Source organism: Heterodontus francisci, chromosome 6, assembly GCF_036365525.1.
Source record: "Heterodontus francisci isolate sHetFra1 chromosome 6, sHetFra1.hap1, whole genome shotgun sequence".
In the NCBI taxonomy this organism is placed as follows: Eukaryota; Metazoa; Chordata; class Chondrichthyes; order Heterodontiformes; family Heterodontidae; genus Heterodontus; species Heterodontus francisci.
The window spans coordinates 10,205,734-10,227,095 of NC_090376.1; the positions used below are offsets into that span (position 1 = coordinate 10,205,734).

Genomic DNA, 21,362 nt, shown 5'->3' on the forward strand with positions numbered 1-21,362 from the left:
CTGCTCAGCATAGTGGGGAAAGTCTTTGCTCGAGTCGTTCTAAACAGGCTCCAGAAGCTGGCCGAGCACGTCTACCCTGAGGCACAGTGTGGCTTTTGTGCAGAGAGATCGACCGTTGACATGCTGTTGTCCCTTCGTCAGATACAGGAGAAATGCCGTGAACAACAGATGCCCCTCGACATTGTTTTCATTGATCTCACCAAAGCCTTTGACCTCGTCAGCAGACGTGGTCTCTTCAGACTACTAGAAAAGATCGGATGCCTACCAAAGCTACTAAGTATCATCACCTCATTCCATGACAATATGAAAGGCACAATTCAACATGGTGGCTCCTCATCAGAGCCCTTTCCTATCCTGCGTGGCGGGAAACAGGGCTGTGTTCTCGCACCCACACGTTTTGGGATTTTCTTCTCCCTGCTGCTTTCACATGCGTTCAAGTCCTCGGAAGAAGGAATTTTCCTCCACACAAGATCAGGGGGCAGGTTGTTCAACCTTGCCCGTCTAAGAGCGAAGTCCAAAGTACGGAAAGTCCTCATCAGGGAACTCCTCTTTGCTGACGATGCTGCTTTAACATCTCACACTGAAGAGTGTCTGCAGAGTCTCATCGACAGGTTTGCGGCTGCCTGCAATGAATTTGGCCTAACCATCAGCCTCAAGAAAACGAACATCATGGGGCAGGACGTCAGAAATGCTCCATCCATCAATATTGGCGACCACGCTCTGGAAGTGGTTCAAGAGTTCACCTACCTAGGCTCAACTATCACCAGTAACCTGCCTCTAGATGCAGAAATCAACAAGCGCATGGGAAAGGCTTCCACTGCTATGTCCAGACTGGCCAAGAGAGTGTTGGAAAATGGCGCACTGACACGGAACACAAAAGTCCGAGTGTATCAGGCCTGTGTCCTCAGTACCTTGCTCTATGGCAGCGAGGCCTGGACAACATATGTCAGCCAAGAGCGACGTCTCAATTCATTCCATCTTCGCTGCCTCCGGAGAATACTTGGCATCAGGTGGCAGGACCGTATCTCCAACACAGAAGTCCTCGAGGTGGCCAACATCCCCAGCTTGTACACACTACTGAGTCAGCGGCACTTGAGATGGCTTGGCCATGTGAGCCGCATGGAAGATGGCAGGATCCCCAAAGACACATTGTACAGCGAGCTCGCCACTGGTATCAGACCCACCGGCCGTCCATGTCTCCGCTTTAAAGACGTCTGCAAACGCGACATGAAATCGTGTGACATTGATCACAAGTCGTGGGAGTCAGTTGCCAACGTTCGCCAGAGCTGGCGGGCAGCCATAAAGACAGGGCTAAAATGTGGCGAGTCAAAGAGACTTAGTAGTTGGCAGGAAAAAAGACAGAAGCGCAAGGCGAGAGCCAACTGTGTAACAGCCCCGACAAACAAATTTCTCTGCAGCACCTGTGGAAGAGCCTGTCACTCCAGAATTGGCCTTTATAGCCACTCCAGGCGCTGCTTCACAAACCACTGACCACCTCCAGGCGCATATCCATTGTCTCTCGAGATAAGGAGGCCCAAAGATTGATTGATATCGTTTGTGTCGAAAGGCCTTGGGTTAAGTGCCCTGTTAAGTACCGCATCCATTTTTAACACCAAAAAAAACCTGCATTTATATAGTGCTTTTCAGCACATCCCAAAGTGCTTCACAGCCGATTAAATACTTTTGAGGTGTATTTAATGTTGTAACATGTTTGTGCACAGCAAGCTCCCACAAACAGCAATGAGATAATGACCAGATAACCTTGCTTTAGTGATGTTGGTCAAGAGATAAATGGTGGCCAGGACACAGGGGAGAGAACTACCCTGCTCTTCTTTGAATAGTAGTATGTGATCTTCTGTTCATCGACCTGAGAGTAGATGGGGCCTCAGTTTAATGCCTCATACAAAAGATGGCACCTCCTACAGTGTGGCACTCCCTCTGTACTGAACTGGGAGTGTCAGCCTGAATGATGTGTGCAAGTCTCTGACTGGCCTTGAACCCATGACTTTCTGACTCAGAGATGAGAGTGCTACCCAAGGAGTCAAGTCAGTGTCTTCAGATGGCGAAGGTTCTTAAAATGAAATAATGTTTTCATGGGATTGTTGGTGGACGATTAAACAACAAACAGGAGGAGGAGGAAGCTCCACAAATATCCCCATCCTTAAAGAAGGGGGAGTCCAGCACATCAGTGCAAAAGATAAGGCTGAACCATTTGCATCCATCTTCAGCCAGAAGTGCCGAGTGGATGATCCATCTCGGCCTCCTCCTGAGATCCCCAGCATCACAGATGCCAGTCTTCAGCCAATCCGATTCACTCCACGCGATATCAAGAAACTGCTGAAGGCACTGGATACTGCAAAGGCTATGGGCCCTGACAACATTCCAGCAATAGTACTGAAGACCTGTGCTCCAGAACTTGCCGCACCCCTAGCCAAGCTGTTCCAGTATAGCTACAACACTGGCATCTACCCGGCAATGTGGAAAATTGCCCAGGTATGTCCTGTACACAAAAAGCAGGACAAATCCAACCCGGCCAATTACCGCCCCATCAGTCTACTCTCAATCATGAGCAAAGTGATGGAAGGGGTCATCGACAGAGCTATCAAGCTGCACTTGCTCAGAAATAACCTGCTCACTGATGCTCAGTTTGGGTTCCATCAGGGCCACTCAGCTCCTGACCTCATAGACAAAACATGTCCAAATATGGACAAAAGAGCTGAACTGCAGAGGTAAGGTGACCGAGTATGGCATCAAGGAGCCCTAGCAAAACTGGAGTCAATGGGAATCAGGGGGGATACTCTCCGCTGGTTGGAGTCATACCTAGCACAAAGGAAGATGGTTGTGGTTGTTGGAGATCAATCATCTCAGTCCCAGGACATCACTGTAGGAGTTCCTCAGGGTAATGTTGTAGGCCCAACCATCTTCAGCTGCTTTATCAATAACTTTTCCTCCATCATAAGGTCAGAAGTGTGGATGTTCGCTGATGATTGCACAATGTTCAGCACCATTCATGACTCCTCAGATAATGACCTAGCCCGTGACCAGATGCATCAAGATTTGGATAACATCCAGGCTTGGGTTGATAAGTGGCAAGTAACATTCGCGCCACACAAGTGCCAGGCAATGACCATCTCCAACAAGAGAGAATCTAACCATCTCCCCTTAATGTTCAATGGCATTACCATCACTGAATCTCCCAGTATCAACATTCTGGGGGTTAGCATTGACCAGAAACTGAACAGGATCAGCCACATAAATACTATGGCTACAAGAACAGATCAGAGGCTGGGAATTATGCGGTGAGTAACTCACCTCCTGACTCCCCAAAACCTGTCCACCATCTTCAAGGCACAAGTCAGGTGTGTGATTAAATACTTTCCACTTGCCTGCATGGGTGCATCTTCAACAACATTCAAGAAGCTCGACACTATCCAAGACAAAGCAACCCACTTGATTGGCAACCCATCCACCACCTTCAACATTCACTCTCTTCACCACCGACGCACTGCTTTGTGCTGCTCATGGATATGATTGCCTATCTATGGGACAGGCAGGTGGAGACCTGCCTCATCAGCTTGGACCAGCAGAAGGCTTTTGACAGGATATCGCAGACCTATATGATGGATGTGATCTCCAAAATGGGATTTGGGGACGGAATCCACAATTGGATCCAACTGCTCTGCACAAACATCAGTAGGGCAGTTCCAATAACTGGGTGGAAATCGGAAAGTTTTCCGATTAAATCTGGAGTCAGGCAGGGCTGTCCTCTCTCCCCTGTCTTGTTTGTTTGCTGTATTGAACCTTTTGCCGAGCCCATTGGGAAGAATGCTGGCATTTGAGGGGTGACAATCCCAGGCAGTGGTGGCACTCAGGTCAAAGCCTCCTTGTACATGGACAGCGTCGCCGTCTTCTGGTCAGATCCGCTGTCAGTTCGCAAACTGGTGAGCATCTGCAACCAGTTCAAACTGGCCTCAGGAGCCAAAGTAAACCGTGGCAAGAGCGAGGCCATGTTCTTTGGGAACCTTCAACAACAGGTCCAGACTACCTGAAGGTGCTGGGGATATGATTTGGAGGGGCCGGGGTGTGCGCCAAAAAACTGGAAGGAGCGAGCAGCATGATGAAACAGAAACTGGTCATGTGGGAGCAACGCTCCCTCTCCAATGCAGGTAAGAACCTGGTCATCAGGTGCGAGGCACTCCCAGTGTTGCTGTATGTGGTGCAGGTCTGGCCCATACCCCACTCCTGCGCCATGGTGGTCACCCGAGCCATCTTCTGCTTTATCTGGAGATCGAAAATAGACCGTGTCCACAGGGACACGATGTTCAAACCTCGAGATAAAGGGGGGAAAATATATACTCAACATTGCCCTCATCCTGATGGCCACCTTTGCGTGCGGCTGCATCAAGTGGTGTGTAGACCCCCTGTACACAAACATCAAGTGTCACTGCGTGCTGAGGCTCTATTTGTCCCCGATGTTGCGGAAGATGGGTCTGGCCACATTGCCGCAGAACGCTCCATTCAGTTGGACCGTGCTGTACCACCTGTCCTTCATAGAAAAGTTTGTGCAGAAAAACATCTTTGACCACAAGTCCATCAGGCAGTGGTCCACGCTTAACGTTCTCAAGGCCCTGCAAGAAAATGAGATGTTGGATCCTGTCGGATGGTTTCCCGAGCAGACTGTCAAAATCATTTTGGCAGAATGCCTCAGTGCCAGAACTTTCAAATAAGCACCAAGACGTAGCTTGGTTGATGGTGAGAAGGGCCCTCCCCGCCAGATCCTTCCTGCACGCCTGGAGTCTCACCGCCTCTGCACGCTGCCCTCGAGGTGGCTTCGGTGGGGAAGAGACCATCGTCCACCTCCTTCTGGAATGTGCTTTTGCAAAGCAGGTGTGAAAAGAGATGCTGTGGTTTTTGTTGAGGTCCATCCCGAGCAGCTCTGTAACACAGGATTCAACTCTACAAGCTGTTCCCAGGGACGCACACTGAGATAAACATCAACTGCTGCTGGAGGACCATCAACTCGGCGAAGGACCCACTTTGGTCTGCCCGAAACTTGCTGGTCTTCCAGAGCAAAGAGTTGTCCAATATCGAATGTTGCAGACTGGCATATTCCAAGGACCAGGAGTACCGTGCTGAGGGACGCACTGAAGCTTGGGGCAGCTGCTGCAAAGGCTTAATGGGGAGAGGCCACTGTGTAAGGCCCACCCACCATAGTATAATCAGGGATGGAAACCTCTAAAACCCCTTGGGCTGTATTCACCAGAGAATATTTGATCTGTAATGTAAACCTGAAATGGCAATTGTAGTTTTTGTACCTTATGTACTGTATTGAAAGAAATTGATCTGTATTGCATTTTATGTAATGTCAAATTTGAATTTTTATGTAATGTACTTTTGCCAAATGTTATGAATAAAGCATATTTTTGGGAAAAAAGGAAATATTTACTCTGTCTCTACACTATCAACTTGTTCTATCAACTTAAATGCCTCAATTCAAGCATCAAAAACCACAACTATAATTTACATAGTGTCTTTAACATAGTAAAGCATTCGCGACTCCTCAGATACTGAAGCAGTCTGTGTCCCTATGCAGCAAGACCTGGACAACATTCAGGCTTGGGCTAAGTGGCAAGTTACATTCGCGCCACACAAGTGCCAGGCAATGACCATCTCCAACGAGAGAATCCAACCATCTCCCTTGACATTCAATGGCATTACCATTACTGAATCCCCCACTAGCAACATCCTAGGGGTTACCATTGACCAGAAACTGAATTGGAGCTGCTACATACATACCGTGGCTCCATGAGCAGGTCAGAGGCTAGGAATTCTGTGGCAAGTAACTCACCTCCTGACTCCCCAAAGCCTGTCCACCATCTACAAAGCACAAGTCAGGAGTGTGATGGAATACTCTCCATTTGCCTAGATGGGTGCAGCTCCAAAAACACTAAGGAAGCTCGACACCATCCAGGACAAAGTAGCCCACTTGATTGGCACCCCATCCACTACTGGCGCACAGTGGCAACAGTGTATCCATCTACAAGTCCCCAAGCCTTGGCTCTTGCGAATTTATATGTAAGCTCACCTGACTTAGATAAGTCCCAATGACGAAACCGCTTGTTCAATAGAAGGACAGGAAACCTACCTTTTTACAATACTCAGTAAGAAAAAGGAAAGAACTTGCATTTATTCCATTGCTTTTCACATCCTTGGGACGTCCCAAGGTGATTTATAGCAAATAGATTATTTTTGACGTCACTATTGTTATGCACAGCAAGATCCCACAAATGACCAGTTGGCTTGCCAGGACACTAATTCTCCTGCTCTTCTTTAAATAGTGCAATGGGATCATTTACCTGAGCAGGCAGACGGGGCTTCGATTTACCATCTCAGAGGAAGAACAGCACCTCCAGCAGTACAGCACTCTCTTAGTGCTGCATCAAAATATTAGCTTACATCAAGACCTGGAGTGGAGCTTAAACCTACAACCTTCTGACTCAGAACTAAGAATGTTCCCATTGAGTCATACTGACACTTGACTTGGTAACACTAGTTATGATGATCTCAAATGCACTCCCTGATAGGGCAACAGAAGCAGGTTCGATAACAACTTTCAAAAGCAAATTTGATGAATTGGATAACTCTTTCAAAGAGCCAGCACAGGCACAATGGGCTGAATGGCCTCCTTCTGTTCTGTAAGATTCTATGGCAATGCATTTCTGAACAAGTCAGACACAAAACCAAACAAAAAAAAATGACATGTTTCAAAATGAGATGCAACATGGTGCCATCATTTTTGTTGAACGTTTTTGGGTTCATCTTTCTCCTTTCCTCTATTGCCAAGATGGGGAACTACAGGCCTGTTAGTTTCACGTCATGAGTAGGGTAAATGTTAGAATCTATTATAAAGGGTGTGATGACTAGGCACTTAGAAAATAATGATATGATTGGGTAGAGTCAACATGGATTTATGAAAGGGAAATCATGTTTGACAAACCTGTTGGAGTTTTTTTGAGGATGTTACTTGTAGCATAGATAAAGGAGAAGCAGTGGATGTGGTGTATTTGGATTTTCAGAAGGCTTTCGATAAGGTCCCACATAGAGGGTTAGTAAACAAAATTGGAGCACATGGGATTGGGGTTGTATAATGATATGGATTAAGAATTGGTTAACAGACAGAAAACAGACAGTAGGAATAAACGGGTCATTCTCAGGATGGTAGGCTGTTACTAGTGGGGTAACACAAGGATCATCAGTGCTTGGACCACAGCTGTTCACAATCTGTATAAATGATTTGGATGTAAATAAATGTAATATTTCCAAATTTGCTGAGGACACAAAACTAGGTGGGAATGTAAATTGTGAGGAGGATGCAAGAGGCTTCAAGGGGACTTGGACAGGCTAAGTGAATGGGCAAGAACATGGCAGATGGAATATAATGTGAATAAGTTGGAAATTATCCATTTTGGTAGAAAAAAAGCAGAAAGACAAGAGTATTTTTTAAATGGTGAGAGGTTGGGAAATACTGATGTTCAAAGGGACCTGGGTGTCCTTGTTCATGAGTCATGAAAAGCTAGCATGCAGGTGCAGCAAGAAATTAGGAAGGTAAATGGTATGTTGGCCTTCATTGCAAGGGGATTTGAGTACAGGAGTAAAGTCTTGCTGCAATTGTATAAAGCCTTAGTGAGACCACACCTGGAGTATTGTGTACGGGTTTGGTCTTCTCATCTAAGAAAGAATATACTTGCTATAGAGGGTGGTGAATCTTTGGAACTCCTGGCCACAGAGGGCTGTGGAAGCTCAGTCACTGAGTATGTTCAAGACTGAGATCGATAGATTTCTACATCAAGGGTTACAGGGATAGTGCAGGAAAATGGTGTTGAAGTAGAAGATCAACCACAATCTCATTGAATGGTGGAGCAGAATTGAAGGGCTGAATGGCCTATTCCTGCTCCTATTTCTTGTGTTCTTGTGAGTGCAACGGAGGTTCACCAGACTAATCCCTGGGATGGCGAGATTGTCTTATGAGGAGAGATTGAGGGAACTGGGCCTGTATTCTCTAGAGTTTCGAAGAATGAGAGATGATCTCATTGAAACTTACAAAATTTTTACAGGGCATGATAGGGTGGATGTAGATAGGATGGTGAGTCTCGAACCAGGAGACACAGTCTCAGAATAAGGGGCAGGCCATTTAACACTGAGATGAGGAGGAATTTCTTCACTCAGAGAGTGGTGAATCGTTGGAATTCTCTACCCCAGAGGGTTTTGGAAGCTGAATCATTGAGCATGTTCAAGACAGAAATCGATAAATATCGATTAATCGATATTAATGACATCAAGGGATAGCTTGAGAAAGTGGCTTTGAGGTAGATGATCAGTTATGATCTAATTGAATGACAGAGCAGGCTCAATGGACTGAATGGCCTTCTCCTGCTCCTATGTTCCTAAGATACAAGGGGCTGGTTGCTAAAATAGCCATCCTTGCCATTGAAAGCCGAGCGAGTGTTAGCAGGCTATTCCACCATGGAGAGCATCACAACCAAACCCCCCGATTCTGTCCTAGTCAATGTCCACCCCCACACATTGTGGGCAGGATTTTGAGTTTGGGGTCAGGACACCAACGTCAGGGTCAAATAGGGGTCACAACCCCACACTGTGTGGGGGACCGTTACCCGGCAGTGATTTTCCTTGAATTGGCCAATTAGACCCTGGAGGGCAGGCTCGCCATCCAATTAAGGACAGCAGGTGAGCTCACAAAGCTGGAGGGCCAATAGGAGGCCCTCCAGCTTGGAAGGAGCAGCAGGCTGCCTTTTCAGGAAGTGAGAGACAGGGTGCCTCCAATGGAAGTGCCTTCTCTCCAACTTTTAAACATTTTAAATAAAAAATGCCCTTAACAACCAGGTCATCGCTGTAGAGGGTACACCTTCCAGAGGGCACTGGCAGCTACCACCGCCAGGAGGCTGCCTCCAGGAGTTGGCCTAGTCCACAACAGCTCAGGGGTCCCAGAGGTCTTAAGTGGCAAAGGCTTCTCGGCCTTTTGGCTAAAATCAAGTGTAGTATCTGTTCTTATCAGTACTTACTTGGCAGAGGAGAAACCATGATCAGTGGCTTTTGATCCTGGGTCAGCTTTGAGTAAAATGGCTACAACCAACCTTCGCGCTTCAGGCCAGGGAGTGCGCAACACCGTTCGGGTGGTGGTGAAGGACAAGGAAGAAGATTCACCAGTCGATCGCACCTTCTTCATCAAGAAAATCCTCATCGATTGCTGCGGATTCCAAGCTACGGACATCTTCTGCCTGCAGGATTTCCCCAGCAGTGGATACTTCGACGTGACGTTCCGGAACGTGGCGGGATGCATCAAGTTCCTGAAGGTGTTCAAGGAGAAAGGGGACCGGGCGCCACTGTCAATCCTCACAGCGGAGCCGCTCTTCACGCTTCCGTCACAACGGGACCGGGTGGTGACGATTCACCTCTACAACCCCCATGTTCCGGTGGTGGATGTACTCACCTTTCTCGCCAGGTACGTCGAGGTGGCCGGCAGCAGCACTGATGTCAAGGACCCCTTTGGGATCTGGACCAGCAAGCGGCAGGTCAAGGTGACCTTGAAGGTCGATGCCAGTGGAGCCATCATCCACCCTCCCTCCAGCTTCACTATCGGGGGAAGTCGAGGCTTCTTGTCTATGCGAGGCTGCCCAGAGTTTGTCGCACCTGTGGCAAATCTGGTCACGTGGCAGCCAACTGCAGCATGGTTGTCTGCAAGAACTGCAAGTAGGAAGGCCATCAGACCAAGGACTGTAGGCAGAGTAAGTGCTGCAACTTGTGCGGTGAGGCAGGCCACCTCTACAAAACCTGCCCCAAACGCTGCCTCAGTTATGCTCAGGCTGCAAGGTCCAAGGAAAGGCCGGAAGAAGGAATGACGAAGGTGCCCGGGGCTGGAAAGGAAATAAGCAACCCTCTCCGCAGCGAGGAAAGTCAACCTAAGAAGGAGAAGAAAGGGGAGGCAGCTGAAACCAGCGACCCACCACCTACGCCTGGGAACCCCTCCTCCACAGACAGAATCAGTGGAGAAGGAGGCAGCAGATTGACAAACAGGTCAGTGGCAAGTGGTACAAAAGAAAACCACAAAGAAAAAACTTCCAAAAGCAGAACAGGCCACCACCCAAACCAGTGGCAAGAGGAGGCTACCGTCTGAGACAGACAACAACAGCTCCTCTTCACTGGACGAGGAAGTGCCGGAACTACGGCACCTTCAAAAGAGGCGGCAGAACTCGGAGCTGGTAGATAAAGCCCCCCAGCCCCTGGGCACTGGAAGCTGTGATAGGCCCAGCGTGCCCCAAACCAAAGCGCTGAACCTAGCGACATGGCCAGCGCATCCCAGCTCCGGGACACCGAGAGCAAAGGCACGTCTGGCGCACTCCAGCTCCGGGAAGCTGGGAGCAGTGATGTTTTCGAGGAGGAACAGAGGGGAACAGCAGAGGACAGCCCAATCCTTGCTGCGTACAAGACCACCCACCCACCCCCACCCCCCTGCCGATGTCACCCCAGCAGAACAAACCCTGCATGAAAAACCAGGAGGGGTTTCCGAGCCCAACAAACATGAAACAGCTTGTGTACACGATGGGTATGCAGGAACATCCCGAAGGACTGGGACTAGCAAGGACAAATGGTGTGGGAAGCAACAACTAACTTAAAAAAAAAATGGGTATAAGGATTGCTTCAATTAATGTGCGTAGCATTAAATCCACTACGCGATGTGTTTCAACCTTGGATTACCTCGCCAAGGTCAAAGCCGACCTACTGTTTCTGCAGGAGTGTGGAATACCACACCTCAGCACCTACAGGCAGTGGTCGCGATGGTGGTCCCAGGGGCCATCGATCTGGTCAGGGGGTGATGATTCCCGTTCCTCCGGCCTGGGTATTCTGCTGCGGGGAGGTAACTTCACCATCTCCAAAGTTAAGGAGGTGGTGGGCGGTCGCCTCCTCGTAGCAGATGTAATGTACAACAACGCTCCGCTCCGGTTGATCAATGTGTACGTCCCGGTTCAATACAGCGAGCAGCTGACCGTCTTCCAGCAGCTCGCACTGCTGCTGGTGACGTCCAGGCCGGTCATCCTAGGCGGTGACTTCAACTGCATCATCGATGCAGCTGGAAGATCCGACAGTGACGACAGCAAACTGGACGCTACGTCCAGATTCCTAATGGAAACAGTAAAAGATGCCAAACTGCACGATGTCTTCAGCAAACCTGCAGACGGAGCACAGCGTAGATACACATGGTCAAGATCGGACGGGTCTGCCCTTTCCAGGATTGACTTCCTGTTTGTGTTCCATGCTGTCACGGTCAGATCCACCAACGTCAAGCCGGCGTTCTTCTCCGACCATTGCCTCTTACAGGCTGACTGTCACTTACAGGATGACCAGCGGGTTGGCAGGGGGACGTGGAAGTTCAATGCTATACTGCTAACCCCAGAGAATGTTGAGGAACTCAAAAGGGATTACAAAGGTTGGAGGACCGTGAAACCCCTCTTTGAGTCTCCTGTTCACTGGTGGGAGGCGATCAAGGAGAACATCAAGAGGTTCTTTATCTTCAAAGGTGTTCAGAGGGCGAGACAGAGAGAAATATCCCGACTCCAGAAAAGTATGCAAAATCTGCTCCGGCTGCAGTCTATGGGGGTCGAGGTCAAGGACGACCTCCATGAGGTGAAGAGCCAGCAGGCCTCGCTGTTTGCCACAGAGGCCTCCAAGATTATCTTCCGGTTCAGAGTCAACTCAATTGAGCAGGATGAGACGTGCTCGCATTACTTCTTCCAACAGAGCTCTGTGATCAGCAGCCTGAAGGAAGAGGATGGCTCGGTAACATCTTCGCAGTCTGACATACCAAGGATCAGCAAATCCTTTTATGCTGGGCTATATGACGCGAAGCCCACAGACAGCAGAGCCTCCCAGTCCTTCCTGTCATCTATCACAGAGGTCTTAGATGACAGCATGAGGGAGAGACCGGACAAACTGCTAACTCTGGATAAGCTGACAAAGGCCGTCAAGTCTTTTGAAACGAGTAAAACTCCCGGAAGCGATGGCTTACCGGTTCAATTGTACTCGGCCCTGTGGGACTGGGTCGGCCCAGACCTGCTGGAAGTATACGAGAGTATGCTCCTGGCCGGCAGCATGGCAGAATCCATGAGGAAAGGCATCATCACCCTCATCTACAAGCAGAAGGGGGAGAGGGCGGAAATCAGAAATTGGCGGCCCATCTCAGTGCTTAATGCTGACTACAAGATTCTGTCCAAAGTCATCGCCAGTCGGGTCAAGTCTGCTCTGGAGTTGGTGATTCACCCTGACCAGACCTGTACTGTACCCGGCAGGAAGACCTCTGATAATCTTGCGCTACTCAGGGATACGATCGCCTATGTACGGGACAGGAGGGTGGACACCTGCCTCATCAGCCTGGACCAGGAGAAGACTTTTGACAGGATATCACACACCTACATGATGGACGTGCTTTCAAAAATGGGGTTTGGGGAGGGAATCTGCAATTGGATCAAACTGCTCTACACAAACATCAGTAGCACAGTCTCAATCAATGGGTGGGAATCAGAAAGTTTCCCGATCAAATCTGGAGTCAGACAGGGCTGTCCTCTCTCCCCTGTCTTGTTTGTTTGCTGTATTGAACCCTTTGCTGAGTCTATTCAGAAGGATGTGGGCATAAGAGGGGTGACAATCCCAGGCAGTGCAGGCACTCAGGTTAAAACCTCCCTGTACATGGATGACGTCGCCGTCTTCTGCTCGGATCCGCTGTCTGTGCGCAGACTGATGAGCATCTGTGACCAGTTCAAACTGGCCTCAGGAGCCAAAGTAAACCAAGGCAAGAGCAAGGCCATGTTCTTTGGGAACTGGGCTGACCGATCCTTTGTCCCCTTCACCGTCAGGTCAGACTATCTGAAGGTGCTGGGGATATGGTTCAGAAGGACCGAGGCATGCACCAAAACCTGGGAGGAGCGAGTAGCCAAGGTACAACACAAGCTGAGCATGTGGGAGCAGCAATCTCTCTCCATTGTCGGTAAGAACCTGGTCATCAGGTGCGAGGCGCTCACATTGTAGCTGTACGTGACGCAGGTCTGGCCCATACCCAACTCCTGCGCTGTGGCGGTCACCCGAGCCATTTTCCGCTTCATCTGGGGATCCAAAATGAACCGGGTCCGGAGGGACATGATGTTCAAACCTCTGGATAAGGGCGGGTAAAATGTACCCAACATCGCCCTCATCCTGATGACTACCTTCGTGTGCGGTTGCATCAAGCTGTGTGTAGACATCCAGTACGCAAACGCCAAGTGTCATTACGTGCTGAGGTTCTATCTGTCCCTGGTGTTGCGAAGGATGGGCCTGGTCACATTGCCGCGGAACGCTCCATCCGGTTGGACTGTGCCGTACCACCTATCCTTTGTGGAACAGTTTCTGCGGAAAAACACCTTTGACCACCGATCCATCAGGCAGTGGTCTGCACGGAATGTCCTCAAGGCCCTACGGGCAAAGGAGATGGTGGATCCTATTGGATGGTTCCCCGAGCAGACCGCCAAAGTCATTTGGCGGAATGCCTCATCACCAGAACTTTCAAACAAGCACCAAGATGTAGCTTGGCTGGTGGTGAGAAGAGCCCTCCCCGTCAGATCCTTCCTGCACACCCGAAGTCTCACCCCCTCCGCACAATGCCCTCGTGGTGGCTGTGGTGGGGAAGAGACGGTTGCCCACCTCCTTCTGGAATGTGTCTTTGTGGAAAGAGATGCAGTGGTTTTTGTTGAGGTTCATCCCAAGCAGCTCTGTAACACAGGAGTCTGTGCTCTACGGGCTGTTCCCAGGGACGCACACCGAGATAAACATCAACTGCTGCTGGAGGACTATCAATTCGGTAAAAGACGCCCTTTGGTCTGCCCGAAACTTGCTGGTCTTCCAGCGCAAAGAGTTGTCCACGAACAAATTTTGCAGACTGGCACATTCCAAGGTCCACGACTACGTGCTGAGGGACGCATTAAAGCTTGGGGCAGCCGCAGCAAAGTTTCAATGGGGAAAGACCACTGTGTAAGGTCCCCCCACCAAGCTGAACTGAGGGGCTGGATCCATGGGAAACCCCTTGAACTGTATCCAGAAAATCTTTGTTTGCTGTAAAATGTATATGGCATGAAAAATGAAATGGAAGGGTTGTGAGGCAACTCACTCCTGTATAGAAGGAAACAGATCTCTTGGGCACTGTTTGTATTTTTTGACTAGGTGCTGTTTGGAACTGTTTTGTAATGTATTTTTTTACAGATTTTTATGAATAAAGTATATTTTGGAAATTTAAAAAAATCTTAAGAGGCAATTTAACCCCCTTAACCCGCCACACTACCAGAAGGATGTGGAGGCTTTGGAGAGGGTACAGAAGAGGTCTACCAGGATGTTGCCTGGTCTGGAGGGCATTAGCTATGAGGTGAGGTTGGATAAACTCGGATTGTTTTCACTGGAATGACGGAGGTGGAGGGGCGACATGATAGAGGTTTACAAAGTTATGAGCGGCATGGACAGAGTGGATAGTCAGAAGCTTTTTCCCAGGGTGGAAGAGTAAGTTACTAGGGGACATAGGTTTAAGGTGAGAGGGGCAAAGTTTAGAGGGGATGTGCGAGGCAAGTTCTTTACACAGACGGTAGTGAGTACCTGGAACTTGCTGCCGGGGGAGGTGGTGGAAGCAGGTACGATAGCAATGTTTAAGAGGCATCTTGACAAATACATGAATAGGAAGGGAATAGAGGGATACGGGCCCCGGAAATGCAGAAGGTTTTAGTTTAGGCAGGCATCAAGATCGGCGCAGGCTTGGAGGGCCAAATGGCCTGTTCCTGTGCTGTACTGTTCTTTGTTAATTGGCTACCCGCCACATATGGGCAGGTAGCCCTGCTGTCACCCCCTCCAAGAAAATGGCTCGGGGATGGGATGATGTTGGCAAAGTGGCATGCTGAATGGCAGCATGAATTTCTGTGCCCACCCACCTTCATGCTCACCCCCATCGGAGACTAAAGATCTATCCCTGCGTCACTAATTAGTGATCAGGAATAGGAACTTTGGCTTTTTTTATGCTCAAGGATACTGAGTCAAATGTAGCCTCCCAATGCTTTATAGAATCATAGAATGGTTACAGCACAGGAGGAGGCCATTCTGCCTGTTGTGTCCATGCCTGCTCTCTGCAAGACAGGATTGCCTATCCTCCAGGATTCTCCTGGAGTCTCCAGGACATTGCTGTGAGAAAAACCCAGGACAAAAATTCATAGGAGCAGCAAACAAAATTCTGTTTTTTTGCTTCATTTTCTTTGAACACTTTGATTTATTAGTCCTAAAAATATTGGAGATTATGAAGTCAAGATTAATCCAATTGAGTAACAAACAGTCTGTTTCCTTTCCAATTGGCTGTGGGAAGGAATTAGGATGGACTAATGACAGGAGTGTCGGTGGGTGGGAGGTCATGTGATGAAACCTCCAGGAATGTACCCAGCCAGAGTTGGCAACTCTACAATGCAGAGGTTTGGAGACTTGATATTGAATTGGATTGGATATATCAGTACAAGAGTTGCGTTTGCAAATATCAGTACGAAAGGAGGCATATTATATGTGGGAATGCTGAAAGGCAGGTCATACAAGAAGGAAAAGGCAGCATTTTCTAAAAAGCAATAGCAGTGAAGATAATATAATCAGGCTGATTCCTGCCCAGCATGATGTGAATTAAAATCGAATGTCGTTAGCCTCAAAGTCTTGCAATGATTCTAATTGTGCAGGAGCAAAGATGCAAACCCATTACCTTACTTAACGATGTGAAAAGTAGCATGCCTTTGAAGAAAATGCAAAGTTTTGTTTATTGCAGAGCTGTGCTCGTGTTCCCATCAGAAGAAACACTTGCTATTGACGAAGAGAATAATAATGGTGGTTGTCGACCAAAGGAAGGATTGGCTTGTGCTTTGCTGGCTTGATGGAACAAAACTGATTACGTTGCATCTAATATTTACCAGCATTGAGTACAAAAGAAAGGAAGTCATGCTAACACTTCATATAAATCACTTGTTCAGCCTCAGCTGGAGCATTACGTTCAATTCTGGGCACCACACTTAGGAAGGATGTCAAGACCTTAGGGGAAAAAGGAGCTTGGAGAAGGTGCACAGGAGATTTACTACAATGATAGTAGCAAAGAGGAACTCCAGTTACATGAAGAAACTAGAAAATCTAGAATTGTTCTATTTAGTACATGGAAGGTTAAGTGGAGATTTAACAGAGGCAACTAATCTATGCTGGTATCTATAGTCCAAACGAGTCTCCTCCCATTTCACCGCCCTCATCTCAGCATGTGTTTCTATGTTTTAGTTTTAACTGCATTTCAAATGTAATTTATTTCATGCGAACCCTTTTGAGATGTTTCTCAGCATCATGCTGTAGAAATGCAAGGCTTTCTTTACTTAAGATATTATATTATAGAGTAGAAGTTGATGTTGGCAATGTTAATACGAACATAAGAAATAGGAGCAGGAGTAGGACATACAGCCCCACGAACCTGCTCCACTATTCAATAAGATCATAGCTGATGTTCTATCTCAACTCCATCTTCCCACATTATCTCCATATCCCTTGACTCCATGAGTGTCCAAACAATGTTAGCATATAACCACTTAGATCAACTTCCTCTCTTTGCTATTTTACTGAAAAGGTTAAACAACCAGTTCATTGAGACTGGCCGGGTGGATTGCAATGGTCTTTTCTAGTCCTCTAAATCCTCATGTTTTTATCTAACAGGTTACCGACTCTGTCATTCTCTCTTCATTATTGTATTGGAAAGTTTTAAAAGGAAAAGGCCTCTTAAAACATTTGCATGGAGGAAATTGAGACAAGCACTTTAAGCATTTGTGTAATGCCACAAACAGTATTAGACACAACCCAGTAACCCTCTCACACACCCCTTCTGGGTTTAAATCCACTATCTTTTGCTATAATATTTCTGTCACTTTAAAAGTCTAACAAAATATTGATATGGGGAAGGAGAACCTCACTGTACTTCCTCAGGCACAATGATTTCATTGAGCAAGTCACAGTCTCACAATGAGGAAACTTTGCATTTGATTGAGATGTTTTGTGTAACCATTTACACATTGTAAACTAATTGTCCCTTTTTACATAAAGCAAGATTAACCATAAGTTTTTTTTTCTTATTCACTGGCAAGGCTGCCTTTTAACGCCCGCCTCTAGTTACCAGAGAAGGTGGTGGTGGTCCTTTTATCTTGAACTTCCGGTAACCGCTTGTTAGGTCACTTCAGAGGGCAGTTAAGAGTCAACCACATTGGTGGTCAACCACATTTAGCCACAGGGCTAAATTGTGGCGAGTCGAAGAGACTTAGTAGTTGGCAGGAAAAAAGACAGAGGCGCAAGGGGAGAGCCAACTGTGCAACAGCCCCAACAAACAAATTTCTCTGCAGCACCTGTGGAAGAGCCTGTCACTCCAGAATTGGCCTTTATAGCCACTCCAGGCGCTGCTTCACAAACCACTGACCACCTCCTGGCGCGTATCCATTGTCTCTCGAGATAAGGAGGCCCAAAAGAACATTGGTGTGGAACTGAAGTCACATATAGTCCAGACCGGGTAAGCATGGCAGGTTTCATTCGCTGATAATGAACCAGTTTGGATTTTGGCAACACAGCTTCCGGGTCACATTTTGGAAATGTTTTCAGCTAGAGCTCAGTTGGTAGCACTTTAACCTCTGGGTCGGAAGGTTGTGGAGTCAAGCCCTACTCCAGAAACTTGAGTACAAAATCTAGGCTAACACTTTAGTATGGTGCTGAGGGAGTACTGCACTGTCACAGGTGCTGTCTTTCAGATGAGGCATTAAACTGAGGCCCCATCTCCTTTGGGTGGATGTAAAAGCTTTAGTGGCCCTGGTGTCCTGGCCAATATTTATCCCTCGACCAACATCATTTTTTAACAGGTTATCTAGTCATCTGAGATAAAAACAGAAAGTCCTTGAAATACTCAGCTTATCAGGCAACACCTGATTGGTTCTGATGACCTGAAACATTAACTCCATTTCTCTCTCCACAGATGCTGAGTATTTCTAGCAATTTTTCTGCTTTTATTTCAGATTTCCAGGATCTGCAGTATTTTGTTTTTGTTATCTGGTCATCCATCTCATTGTGATGTGCAAATTGGTTTCTGCATTTCCTACATTATAATAGTAACAACACTTCAGAAGTAATTAATGGACAGCGAAGTGTTTGGGACATCCCAAGGTTGTGAAAGGCGCTATAACAATGTAAGTTCTTTCTGTGAAAACTCATTACGAGGACAATCTGCATTTATATAGCACATTTTGCACTGATAAAACAGAAAACAAGTGGGTCACAGGAGCAGAGTTAGGGAGGGTGGCTGTAGTCATTGCTCAAGAGAGAGGTTTGGAGGAGAGGAGAGATAAATGAGGGAATTCCAGCGTGTGGGGCCCAGACACACCACTAATATTGGAGGTAAGAACATAGGGATAGGAGGAGGCCATTCAACCCCTCAAACCTGTTAAGTCATTACTGATCGGTATTTTAATTCCATCTACATGCATGGTGCATGTTCCCTTAACTAACAAAAATCGAGTGTTGAAAGTTTCAATTGACCCCAGCCTCTATAGCTTTTTGGGGGAAGAGAGTTGCAGATGTCAACTACCCTTTGTGTGAAAAACTGCTTTCAAACATCACCCTTGAAAGGCCCAGTTTTTTTGTCCTGGACTTGCCCCACTGGAGGAAACGGGTTTGCACTTGAGGTTAAAGGATGTCAGAGGACTGGAGAACTTAAAGACCGTGACACTCCTTACCTCCCTCAGCCTGTACTCCCCTCCAACAGTCTATAGGCTCTGCAAAGACACAGCTTGGTAACGCCAAACCCATTCCTTCTCTATCAATTCATCTCCGGTGACAAGTTTCACTCACTGACACTGAGTTTCACAATGCAAAAAAAAAGGCAACAATTTTCGACTCTGTTCCTTTCTTTCAAGCCTCTGTGTGTGGGGAGGTCACAGTAAGTCATGGTTTAATCCCCCAATGTTTAATATTGCTATAGTTTACGGAGAGTTTAATGTGGATGAAAGTTGAGACCAAGCATTTGATAAGCTGCACGTTGCTTTAAAACGCGGAAAGGGAGCAACTGGAGGGAAATGAGCAATGCGGGGGGCACTGAAACCCTCCTCTAAACGCCCCTGATTTTACTTGAGAGGGATTGAAACATTTTGGATTGAACACAATCCCACATCCGTGAGGCAACCTCGAGAGACTCTTCCAGATTTATATCCTATCGGATCAGCTCCAATCTCCCCACTTATTCATGGAATTTACCGCCCAGAAAGCGGCCATTCGGCCCTACAGCTCCGTGCCAGCGTTTATGCTGCACACGCGCCCCTTCTCTCCCTGACTCCATCCAACCCAAACTTAATCAAAGTCAACCCAACTTTTCGTCACTTCTAGCTCATTCCTGGAACAATGTTTGCACAACTCTGACACTGCGACAGTGGTTTATTAATGGGGGAGAGGGAGAGAATAATCTACAGCTCACAAAAGCAGAGAGAAATCAAGGGATTTGATGGATTCGTAATTGGATTTGTTGGGAACGTTACGAATTCGGTTAGTTTACGTGTTCGATCCCACCTACACCGTGTCGCAACCAGACAATTAAAAAGGGAACTAATTTCATTGTAATGATGGTGCAATGTATAGTATATTACCTGGGGTCGCCCTGTTAACAAGGCAACACCTATTGCATCCCTTGTAAATGTTATCAATCCAGTTCATTACCGAGCAGATTAATATCTTGACGACTGGCAACTAACCAGGAAAAATGGTAATTGTTCCTGTCTGCTTTGAAAAGGTTTTAACTGCAGGAAACGATGACGTGAAATAATGATTGAGTTTTTGTTAGAAGTCAGTTTGTACTTCAAGGATTAAAAGGGAAGTTTAGGAGCTGACCCAAGGTTCCTGCGCCCACCACCACCACCCCCCCCCCCCCCCCCGTCTCCCTTTCTGTCTCCTTTTCCAAAGTGCTGTCGAAATAATATTTTATTCCCACCCCGAGTTAAGGGCTTTTTCATTCGTGGACCCCCAGCAACGGAAATGCTGAGCTAACTTTTAATCGCGGTGAAAATGTACACATCCCACCCGTATAATTTATTACCCTGGCTATTTTACATTTATACTGAGCAAAAAAATGTGATTTGTGACATGTTCCTCCCTCCCTCTTGGTCACTCGCTGTAAAGTACAGTCAAGGACTCCTCAATTACTCTGAAACTCATCAAGCCTTTCGGAAATTGACAAATTGGGAGTCTAGGGGGGACGGGACGATTGTAATCGAATTTTAAAAATCGTTAATATAGACGCAATAACAATCCAATGATAATGCGAGGGGTTCAGGGAGGGGGGATGAAAGTTGCACTTTCTTTGGTAAATTCTATGGAACTTTTACCTACTACAATTACTACCCCCCCCCCCCCCCCACTCAATCCTACCTTCAGTTTCAGTGTTGTCCCAGCGAGTGGATCCCAGAAAAGTCTGTAGACTTTGCATTAGAAAGGCGCCAGTACTTGAGTTTAAATCCAAATAGTCCAACAGTTGGGGATTCTTGCTTGAAGTCTGTCTCCGGATCCACAGCCCGACTCTTCGCCTCTCTCTCTCTCCCTCTCTGCACTGTGGTTAATCTGAATACCATCCACCAAGTGCCTCTCCTCTCTCTCTCTCTCTGTCTCTACTGCCAGATCCTGGTTATATCGGCTCTACAACCTCCTTTGAAGTCGGATGATGTCAGGCGTTATTTAGCATAACAAAGGCGCTCCTGATTTAGCGCTAAAAAGAGCTGGAATGTTTGATCGGAAGACCATGAACCCCTGCCCTCCATTCCCCCTCCCCTCCCCTCCCCTGCCCTGCCCTCCCTCCCACTGCCCCTCTCTCCATATCAGACAGCCAGGTAGATACCACAGCCTTTGCTCCTCCACAATTGTTTCTGAGAGCAGTGCCGCTCCGATTCAATAAGGATCCAGAAGTTGTAGGCGAACCGTTCAAAAGCGTTCGATGAATCTATTCACTAAATTTTTTTTAAAATTACAACTTCTGGAAGATAACTGCAAAGGAAACGCGTAACACGCAACCAGAAATGGTAAAAACTCAGGCTGTTTCTCTCTCGGATTTAGAACTTTTGTGTGTGTTTCTCCCAAGACATTCTCTCAGTCCCCCTGTCACTCAGTGAATATCTGCCTCTCCGTTCGCCTGTTTCTCTGAATTTATTGCTGTCTCACTCTCTATTCCCTTAAACTCTCAATTTCTGCTACTCTCTCTGTGA

The 21,362-nt window shown here is 47.4% G+C and overlaps 1 protein-coding gene and 1 pseudogene across 1 annotated transcript in view; one reads left to right on the forward strand and one right to left on the reverse strand.

Annotated features, from left to right (window-relative positions):
* wnt11 (wingless-type MMTV integration site family, member 11) overlaps window positions 1–20,870 on the reverse strand; it is a 58,284-nt gene extending 37,414 nt beyond the window's left edge. The window contains exon 1 of the mRNA XM_068032770.1: window positions 20,536–20,870. The gene's annotated coding sequence lies outside the window, so the exon portion shown is untranslated. The remainder of the gene's footprint in view (window positions 1–20,535) is intronic.
* Window positions 9,022–9,156, forward strand: LOC137371627 (U2 spliceosomal RNA; annotated as a pseudogene).
* Window positions 20,871–21,362: the final 492 nt, after the last annotated feature.